Here is a 10896-nt window from a genome sequence, read left to right as displayed (position 1 = left end):
TCAATTTAAATTGTTAATTACTGTCAATTTAAATTGTTAATTACTGTCAATTTAAATTGTTAATTGCTGTAAATTTAAATTGTTAATTACTGTCAATTTAAATTGCTAATTAGTCACATTTAAATGTTATTTAGTCACATTTAAATTGATAATTAGTCGCATTTAAATTGTTAATTAGTCACAAATGTTTTAGCCGTTTTACAGGATTTTATGGTTAATTCACCTCATAATGTAAAAGTAAAACGTGGCTTTAGAACAGTTTTGGTCCTTTTGGGAAATTGGGGGCCGCTAAGATATGAAATTTTAGGGGCCGCGACCCTCCAATGCCCACCTCACGAAAACGCCGCCAGTCCGCCCCTGGGTTTTACTTTGGGAAGGACACTTTGACTAGTGTTTTCCTTTGGGAAGGAAACTTTGACTAGGGTTTTCCTTGGGGAAGGACACTCTTACAAGGGTTTTTCCTTTGGGAAGGACAACGGTTTTTTCCTTTGGGAAGGACACTCTTACAAGGGTTTTTCCTTTGGAAGGACACTCTTACAACGGTTTTTCCTTTGGGAAGGACACTCTTACAAGGGTTTTCCATTGGGAAGGACACTCACTAGGGTTTTCCTTTGGGAAGGACACTCTTATTGGGGTTTCCCTTTGGGAATGAAAGGGTTTTCCTTTTAAGAATGAACCTCTTACTAGGGTTTTCTATTGTTAATGTACCCCTGCCTAGGATTATCCATTGGATATCAATCTCTATGAATGGTTTCAATTAGACAAAGACCCTCTCTAAGTTGGACTTTTAAATTTCGCTGACACTTAACGTTTACCAATTCTAAAACTAAATCGTGGAGTTTTATAGTTTGAACATCTTTCAAAACACATCAACGAAAGCGTTTTTCAAACATTGGTTGGTTACCTCTGACACACTCCACCCCAAAAGAGACAAAACAAAAAAAAATGAGTAATGTTTTCCAAGACTGAACACATATTCCCCTTTTCAAGTGGAAATATAGAAGAAAAACTCTCCTTAAAGACACCATACTGGGGATGAAAATGCCAAGAAATTGAAATAACTGTTAACCGACGCGTAACGAACTGAGGTTTTTTTAAAAATAAAAAAAAATACGTAAGCTACAGGGGAGTTTCAAAAAGAGGGGGGAGTTTTTTTTACTGCCACAATGAACAATTTATGAAAGATCCATATTCCATATCGAATAAAACGAAGTTATCAATTTATCTGTGAAAGCATAAATTCCGGATCTCCAATATGAAGCAAACGAAGATAGAGTTGGTACCTGCCCTGACGCAATTCTATTAAGATTGTTAACGAAGGGACCCTTTTCAAAAGGTGGGCAAAGTATCGTCTGCTTAAGGCGAAACATCCGGTATGTTTATTCAAAAACGTTAGAAAGGACTTCACAGTTACCAGTCCAGAAATTTCTTTTGTATGAGGTCATATGTTTGGTCTTAAGAAATCAACCCAAAAGCCATACAGCCCGTCTATAGGATATAGGAAACCAACTATTTACTAGATATTAAAGAAATCTGTTGGAATACACGTACGTTATTAAATAAAGATGGATTTTTTTTAGATTTCTGGCCACCATTTTACAGGATGGCGTCAGATTCGGAAAAATCTCTCTTAATGCCTGCCTATTACTTAAGAGTAACGTCCCTGCAAATTTTCAGCCTTCTAGGTACAGCGGTTTGAACTGGGCACGTTGATAATCACTCAGTCAGTCAGTCAGGAATTTGACTTATACAGATATAACTTCCGCTTAGTCTATTTCTACCTCTATAGGAAGAACACTGAACGAAAGAAAAAAGGAAAAAAACTGGGGATCGGAACGCCATAAATCACCCAGGTGTCATCGTGGATAGTTTTCTTATCGGAATATGGTCGCGCTGGTGACGAAATAGGCGAAAAAGAGTCCCTGCCCCCTTTTTGTGGGAATAATACGCCCACCCTAGCCGACTTTAGAGAAAGAATCACTGGGATAGTTGACGAGACTGAGGTTCGCTGGCGACATGAACGCCGCTTCTTTTAATCGATTCCCTCTCGCTATTAAAGTATGATGAATTCCTTTTTCCAATTATTCGATGGAGCGTGCAGCGAGAAAAAGCGCGCCGCTTGAACAAAACGCCTACTCCATCCAATCTCCAAGAGCATTTTTTACTCGCGAACTATCTTTTTCATCCTATAGGCAAAGTTCCATCTCGGATAAGAGCCTTTCCTCTATCGGAGCTAGTCTTTAGTTTGAATAGTTTCATTTGGATAATGGGCTTTTAAATAACACTGCATAAATGAATACTACCTAGGCTTATATGTAACGTAATAAAAGGTATACGTATTAACAGAAGGGGATAATAGAAGAAGGATGACACTCTGTATCCTCTTAATACTCTATTTATGTAACAGGCTCACCCTTTTGTTTGCTCTCCTGCTCATCAAACTTCAGATGGGCATCGCACCGTGGGGTGAATTCTATAACTGTTTGGTATTTACTAAATCTTCAGCAATCGAGCCACAAACCTTGATTGTCTTGACGTGGGACAAAAATCTACAAGCGCATGCGAATTGGCAAATAGTTAAGCGCTAATAGAGTAATTATGAGGGAATAATTATTTATCGCGTATGTGATTCGGTTTAGTAACCTTGCTCTAAATGTAACCTTGATGTTGGGAAGAATCACGTTCCAATTACCCCGCTTTGTGGTGGTACACTTCTCTCGAAGAGAAGTATTATATTCTTCTGGTATTAGGGACTGTCCTAATTTGCCTTTTTCGCAATATCTCAATCTCGAGGGACAGAATGGGAGGTGCTAAAAGCGCGTTTCAATACAACCCAATCAAACACAATCCGCGAGGTATCTCATTTTTTCACATTTCATAATTTTGCACAAAGACTGAGGAATTGGTGCATGGTTCTTGAGTTGTTTATACGACTTCTACTTTGAAATTATGCAAGGACCTTACTCTCTCAGAATTAAGAAAAGTTTTTTACTATTTCGTAGTTATCTAGAAAAATTGCAGCCCTACAGAAAAGAAAATTTAAATCTATCAATAAGTACTCGGTTGGCGGAGGAGTCATACTGGCGGGTTCAATAAAGGTGGAAAGCTGAAATCCACCAATTTGACTACCAGAATAGAGTGTGTGACGTATCACTCATCCAAGTGGAAGTTCCCTATTAGCGTCTGCATATTATAAGTTGGTTCAATTTGTTATAGTCTAAACGTAATAGGTTTTAATAACACTAAATATCTCTAGTTGTTCAAGATTAATAAAAAAACTTAGAGAATTATCGAATTATTTGGAATAGCCAGAAAGTATCCCGCATTTAGGCATCTTGTCGCCAACGGGGATCGCGTAGAGCAGACGGACATCCTTGAATGTTTTCAATCAAACATTAAGTAACGGTATATAAAAAAGAGAGGAAGATGGTAATCTATCCGAGATGGAGAACTAGCCACGGAATCTAAAATAAGGGAGGAGAAGTGAAAAAAAAAAGATGAAAAAGATTTTGAGGCCTTTCAAATATTTCAAGGAACTGACAATAGCGAAAGACACCGTTAGAACACTTGTCAATTTCACTATTCACTCTCCGTGTTAGTAGAGAGAGTGGGCCACTGGTGTAACCATAACTCTATAACGAGTAAGTTTGGGTCAGCCGTTAGGGCTGATAGTACGCGAGACTGTTGCGTCACAGTCACACTGGCCTACTGTGTTTCCTTTCATGTCGGGTCGTTTTAAACAAATCCCACGTCAGGAAATGCACGGCCATGGGACCCTTCTCTATCCCTTTTAAAACGTGTAGCAATGAGCGTGGTACATAGAGCTATCTCAGAAGTCTTAGTGTGACGTCACACCAAACATGGCCGCTCACTGCCAAAGCTAAGCCCGTTGCGTTTAACCTAGGCACTGACGTCACAAGTGAGGTAGGTCTAACTAGCGGACATGGGGGATTGTAGACTTAAAAGAGAGAGGGATGGAGTGGAAACCCCCATACATATAACGTTGCCTCTGTACTCCCACCTACGAAACGGCACCAAAGTCCTCCCAGCATCCTCAGCGTTTAGGTAGGGTCGTACAGTACGGAATCGTAAAGGACGCCCCCTGTGTCTTAAAAATACCTTATTTCTTTCTGTAGCTACAAAAATTAGTCCTTTTGGATCCATACTTGGAATGTATGATAGCATTATGGTAAAGCTGAGACCTGCGCGTGAGAAGTTTTGGGCCAGTAGTTCCTTCGTTAATGCATTTTTGGGGATATCCAACAGGCTGTGGTAATAGTGAAAAAACCTTACAACAAAGATCCATCATAAATGTATGTAATGTACAAAATAGTCTATAGAAAACAGAGTGTTTTACACGTCGTTTACACGCACGAAGGGACGAGGGGTGGGCTCGATAGGCCCTGCCATGGGAGGACCATTTCCTGCGCACCCAAAAACAACGTTCTCATTTAGAATTATTTGAACGAATGTTATACTTCTTACAGGTAAAGTCGACGTTCGGTTAATGTTTAAATGCGAACACAACCCCCCGAAATTACAAGATGCTACCGTTAAAATGCGTAAAACGCGTTACATCCTATGCTATCCGCCAAAAAGTAAAATGATTTGTAAAAAGGGTAGGTGAAACAACTTAATTACCACCGACTCTGCAAACACCTGTTTAGGGTTCGCGAACGATCCCTTAAAGCGAAAGACCATACAGAGGACTTTACGAGTTGTTTGTCGATTCTACGTTCTCTTTGGCAAGGTAAAAAACAATACTGCCGTCAAGGCCAAAGCTTGACCATGGACTAAGAAGCACCATAGCATTAGTTCATGGTTTGACCATCGATTTTACTTGATTTAATATGACATTATAATGGAACGGTAATCAATTATCACATGACCACTGTATGTAGTTTAAATCAGGGTTCAAACTAAGCAGGCGACATTTAATTATCATGCGCAAATACACGTGAGGCGCACCAGGAAGAACTGTTGAGGTGAGACCCAATGAGGAAGTAATGAATTGTACGCGGTTATTCGGGAAAGTACTTGAGGTTTTATCAGTGGGTAGTCTGCACCTCAAAGACCGCTACGTAAATAATAGCCTTATGCCCTCAAATTTTCACGTATAGACACTTGGTTCACACAAGCAGACGCCACACACTCGATTGCTAATTGACTTAAATAATTTGTGTCAATGTTTCACTCTCTCTTTAAAAGGCTAGACCAAAGTGAGGCCTTATCCAAAATATATACATATATATGAAAAAAAACTCCAGTGACACATAGCGGCGGGATTCCGAAATACAAACCTCGCCCAGTCAAGAACGTTATTTGTTTTCGGGTGAACGATGGAACGCACCAAAAGATTCTTCAAAACCACCCCCAACTACCTGGTCAAAAAAAGCTATTTAACCTCATACAGACTTACTAATAGGTTAAAATTCGAGGGGTAAACCACTAAATCACGAAACTCTGCAATGATCGACCATAATTCTACCCCACACCCCTTCCAAAAAAGGGGCGAAAGTTTACAATGATTTTTCGACTAACAAAATCAATACAAAACCCAGGGTCATTAAAAAGTCAGTGCTAATAATAAAATAAAATGTTTCATAAAAAATAATAAATATTATTTAATAATACTTTTGAAGTTGAAACAATAATTATCTAAAACTATTTTCAAAAAGAAATTATTTTTGTATTTGAATTAATCAAAATTGAAGATTTTAGTGTTGGGTTTTTATTAAACGGTTTTTTTTTTATTCGAACCCTGAGAAAAAAGTTAGTAATTCCAAAAGAGTATATTCAGGGTTCGGACGAAATTTTGTAATTGAAAATCCCAGACTTTTCCAGCACCTTATCCCTTACGAAAATTTGCCAATATCCCTGACCAATTTAATTACGTGTTAACCTGAGCCCACTTCATGATCACACCGGGGCCCATATTTATAGCAATGCCAAACGAGATCCCTGACCTATCCCTCACTTATCCCTGACTTTCCCCCCATTTTCCAAATCCCTGACTTATCCAGCTTTCATACGAACCCTGATATTAAATAGTGATCAACCCCTCGAATCAAACTGAGCTTCGTAAAACTATAAAAATCATCCCCTAGTTTTTGATATCATTTGAAATTACAAATATATATTTTTTTATAAACTAATTTAAAAAATAAAAAAATATTCAGAGGCAACTATGCCTAAGTTTAAAGCATAGCCGTTTATTTCAGCGTAATGCAGTAAACGCCCTTTTTTAAGAAAAACGTTATATAGTTCGCGGGTAGCCGATTTCAGAGGTCGAGGGGTACGCCGCTAATTCGAAATATATAGGATTATATACATATAGAATAAGATTGGATGCTTATAACGGGGGGGGGGGGGCTAGGCTAGTCTATGTATAATGCTTAAATCCGGTATCTTAAATATTTCATATAAAAAAGTTTTAACATTATTTTCATCTTGTATAGCGAGCGATGAGAATTCGAATCACGTTTCGAAGCGAAAATGCCACGATACTTGTTACGTCGTTACTATCATTAATCCTATAGAACATGGGAAATGTCGAGCGGATTTTAATTTTTTTTTCTCTTTAGTTTGTGCAAGAAGTGATATCTAGTTTATTAGGGACTTCGAGGTATAAGATGCCTTAGTATTCGCGCGGGCCATAGTCCCAGTCCCCCTTTCAAAATACAAGGGGGGACTTAAAAGGAGGCCGGGCTATTTCGCCTCTCCTCAGTCGGAAAATATGACTGTAATTTTCGTCATTCGCGTCGCGCTGACGTGAGTTTTCAAGAACCAATGAGATGCTGGTTGTAATTTAGAGGCGGACTTACGTTTGGACTGGAGATAAAGCTCGAAATGTGGCGAATTTATACCTTCTCCCTAATAAACTAGATATCACTTCTTGGTTTGTGGATAGAGATTGGACGAATGAAGAGTGAGATTCGGAAGCTGTATGTGCAGCTTTCTTGTTTAAATGTAGTTATAGGGGTTAAGCGTGAATTTATTAAATTCTTCCATGAGTATAACTATAAGTTGATTAGATATGTTGCATAAGTTTGTCACTGGTTTAAGGATAACCAGAGTCCAGACATTAACTCAAATATTTTAATTATCCACTTCTTTAGTCTATCAGACGACGTGCCCTGGTCAATGGTCATGGTCCAGTTTATTTATTCCAGGTCTAATGTCCAGTTTAAAAAAGATCCTTATTTCCCACCCTGGCTGAGAGCTTGTCATGAAGTGAATGAGGTAGGTCATAGATTCGAGGTAAAGCGACTCCTGGTGAGGCGCTGTCAAAGGCTTAGTACAGACTAAATAGGAACTAGATGGAAGTCCTGCAAAATTAAGCACCGAGTGTAGGACTTCAATTCTCGCTTGTCGTTCTCGAACTAGTTATCTCGAGCTGTAAGTCTCTAGCATTATGAAGTATAGGTAGTGTCATACTTATGGAACACATCTTATAAACTTACGGTTTAACCTAGGTACATACCTTTCAAAAACACCCTGTATAGACCGTAATTCAAACCCTGTATACGGCAATTTAAGATATTAATCACGACGTTTTGTATGCTAAACGTTGTTATAGAGCGTTACTAACAGACAGACATACACAGAAGGGGATTTCTTAATTACAACGTGTCGAAAGTGAAATGTGCCGCTTCCGCAAGCCAGCACATGGATATCGAGAATCAGGATTAAGATTTAAAAACTAAATAATCATTGGAGCTCATTAAGAAATTCAAATCACGGACTATAAGATAAACTTCTAGGCATTCGAAACTAACTGATAACCGGGAGTTTATCAAAAAACACTTTATCATCCCTATGCTATCCTAAATAACTTATTAAAAATAAGTATGACACTGCCAATTAACGTATTGGTAAATTAATTAAGAACATCCAATTAATTTAATTTATGTCCGACTCATCAGAAACACCCTGTAGATGATTAGTAACAAACCTCGAACTAAGATTGTAATAAATAATAACATAAGTTTATCATGCATTATAAACTTATGATAATAATAATATGTTTTGATATTATACATATAATCCGTATAAATATACATTAAATTATGGACTTCCAATATTAACAAACAATTGCCTTTATCAAAAAAACCATTATTGGATTTCACTATTGAAAATAACTAACACATGTAAAAGGGATTAGGGTATTAAATGTTCACTCTTCAACGGCAAACTCATTGTTAAAAAGAAATAACTTTTTAAGAAAAGAAATATAACAAGTTGGGAAACCAAAATAAACCTCTCTGAGTCGAGACGCAATTAAGAGGTTTTTCTTAAATAAATAAATAATTAAATAAATATAATTGATATTAATTATTTTAATCGTCAGTAATTTACCTTAATTCTAGTTAAATCGTTTTAAGAGACTTTATTCTTAAAATCATTTTAAACATAGCTATTGTTGAGGTTTGAATTCAAGCGTATGCCTCTTTAACAATATTTGGAAATTTAGGGTATATAAGAAGATTGATTCACAATAAACGTTCAGGAAACCCGCAATTGCGCTATTATTTGGTGGAAGTCCTGTCATTGGTCGGCTAAACGTTACTCGTAACCCTAACCAAAATTTGCTTTCTGCGAACACGTTTGGTTCAATTTGCCAAGTGCGAACGCGGCCACAGACAGACACACAGATATGTCCAGTGCAATACCTCTCCGTGACGTCATGATCACTCGGAGAGGTGAAAAATAATGTGTTCATCTACCCACGACTTTACTTGTTCTTGTTTTATCAATCAAGTTACGGACTTAAAAAAAATACAAAAGGTTATATATATTGTTCAGTATATATGACGTCATTGAAAACTAATCTGATCTTACTATAAAATTGCTCCGAAATAGAAATAAAAAAATAAAATATATTTTGCATGATGTAATTCAAACCATTTTATCACGATTTTAAGTCTTAGGTTGTTATAGAAAGAAAATTTTTATAAGAAAAATAATAAAAAAAAGAAAGGTCTTAAACGAACTCCTTTCAAAATTCATCACCGTAAAATAGGCCCGATTTTTATATCGTTTTTCAGTTTCAACTTTATCAATTCTAAATCTTGTAAAAATTTATAAAAAAAAAATCAGTTTCCAAATCTTTTCAATCTGAATTGAAGGGGAACATTGGGGAGACTATATATATTATAAAAAAATATATAACCGAAATATTATGGTCCCATTTTACAGGTAAAATAATATATATTAAAAAAACAAGGCGTCTCTATTTAACAAAGATTCAAAACCACCCTTTTTATTTAATGAAAAAGCTTGGAAAACAAAATTAGGCTTAAGAATAAATTTTTCTGTAAAAAATTCAAGGTTCAGATATGTGTGATTTTTACAATAGATTCCGGACATTTCCTGCAGGGAACATTTTCAATGCCACCTTATTCCCGAAGCGTGTGCCAAGGCTTTTCGTGCTACTTTTAACTATCAAAATGAAGCGTCGTCTGCTTCAGAATTGAAGTCCATTTCTTCCGTGAAGCAGACGACGCGTTATTACGACCCATATTCACCAGTTAAAATCTCCCTCGTGCGTCACAATTAACCAATCAATTAAGTTATAGTTCTAACTAGCCTTGTTTATTACTTAAAAATAGATTAAATTAGGCTTAGCTGCAACAAGTTTTAATTTGAATACTGAATCTTAAATTAGAGAGGGATGGAGCTGAAACCTTCCATACCAATAACGTTGCAATATGTAACCCCATCTACGGAACGACAACGAAGCCCTCCCAGCATGCTCAGCGTTTCGGTAGGGTCGTACGGTACGGAAACGTCGAGGATGCCCTCTATGTCTTAAAAATAGAAGCTAATTCTCATACAAATAAAATGACGCTAGACGGAAGCACTTAACAATCGCCTATCGAAGGGTAGGGGTATGTGCAAGGTACACTGGAAGGAGATTTTCATTACCACATATCACCCATAATTATTACCACTCCATCTTCCCTCTTTTCGTTCTGACCGAATGAACCTCATAAGCTCGAAATTGGTAATACATTCTTTAAGGCTTAAGATAAGTTTTCATGCCCCTCTTTTTATAAGACCATACTATCTTGACTTCCATAGACAGTGTGTATCAATAGTCGTAATCCTTTCAACTACATTACACCCAAAGTAAAAAGTAAAAAAAAAAAGAAAATAATAAAAAATACTCGGAATTTAATTTTTGGCAAGGTTTTTCGCACGAGAAACATATTAAAAAGCATTTTCTCCTCCTTTACATTCAACCTGAACGTTATCTAACTTCCTATAATCTCAGGTATAAAAGCTAAGGTAAGTATTATACCGCCACCACCACCAACCACCACACGGTATATGTTTTATCTCGACGCGATGTTTAGCTATAGAAAGAGAAAGAGAACCAGCAGAGAGAAATGGATGGTTTTAGAAAACGTTGTTGAAGTGGTTGCGCGGGCATTAAAATCGGCACGCTCGATAGAAGGTGGTGATCCCGCCCGAGGCGCCACTACTTCCCAGGTAATCAACGTCAGGTGTGACGGCAATTAACGATTTTTGTGCGTGCTTCTGGAGTAAAATCGACCGCCGCTAAGAGGGGATAGCCCTAGATTCAAGCTGCTATAAACACTGCGCAGCCATGGTCTAGAAGCGCCCTTGCCGAATACCAAAAAATATTACCCCCCGACAAAGCCACCCCAAGACCAAGTTCGCCCTCATGAATATCCATCCTGGTTGGTTCTTTATTACGCCATCGAAATTTTTAACGATAACACCCTACGCTGCATGGAGATACCGCCTAATTACTCGCCTTTTAGTTGTAAATTGATTGAGCCCGGATTGCTTTATAATAAATAAGTCAGATTCAGCTTAATGTCTCTCTCTGTCTGTTAGTAACGCCTATTAATTATTTTAGATATTGTT

General features: G+C 37.3%; 1 protein-coding gene and 2 long non-coding RNA genes across 6 annotated transcripts in view; 1 reads left to right on the top strand and 2 right to left on the bottom strand.

Annotated features, from left to right (window-relative positions):
* LOC149702729 (uncharacterized) overlaps positions 1–10896 on the bottom strand; it is a 157899-nt gene that overhangs the window by 7039 nt on the left and 139964 nt on the right. The gene's annotated exons all lie outside the window — the stretch shown is intronic.
* Positions 1–10896, bottom strand: part of LOC149702730 (protein Wnt-4-like) — a 151310-nt gene that overhangs the window by 2979 nt on the left and 137435 nt on the right. The gene's annotated exons all lie outside the window — the stretch shown is intronic.
* On the top strand, positions 467–5574 carry LOC149702736 (uncharacterized). The gene is made up of 3 exons (XR_016381849.1): positions 467–4065; positions 4137–4313; positions 4379–5574. It is a non-coding gene; the product is annotated as an uncharacterized LOC149702736 (long non-coding RNA).

Source organism: Phalangium opilio, unplaced genomic scaffold, assembly GCF_054372755.1.
Source record: "Phalangium opilio isolate 3A_F unplaced genomic scaffold, DU_Popi_V2 ptg000017l_1, whole genome shotgun sequence".
Taxonomy (NCBI): domain Eukaryota; kingdom Metazoa; phylum Arthropoda; class Arachnida; order Opiliones; family Phalangiidae; genus Phalangium; species Phalangium opilio.
The sequence above is the reverse complement of the archived record's forward strand: the minus strand, read 5'-3'. Positions and strand labels throughout refer to the sequence as shown.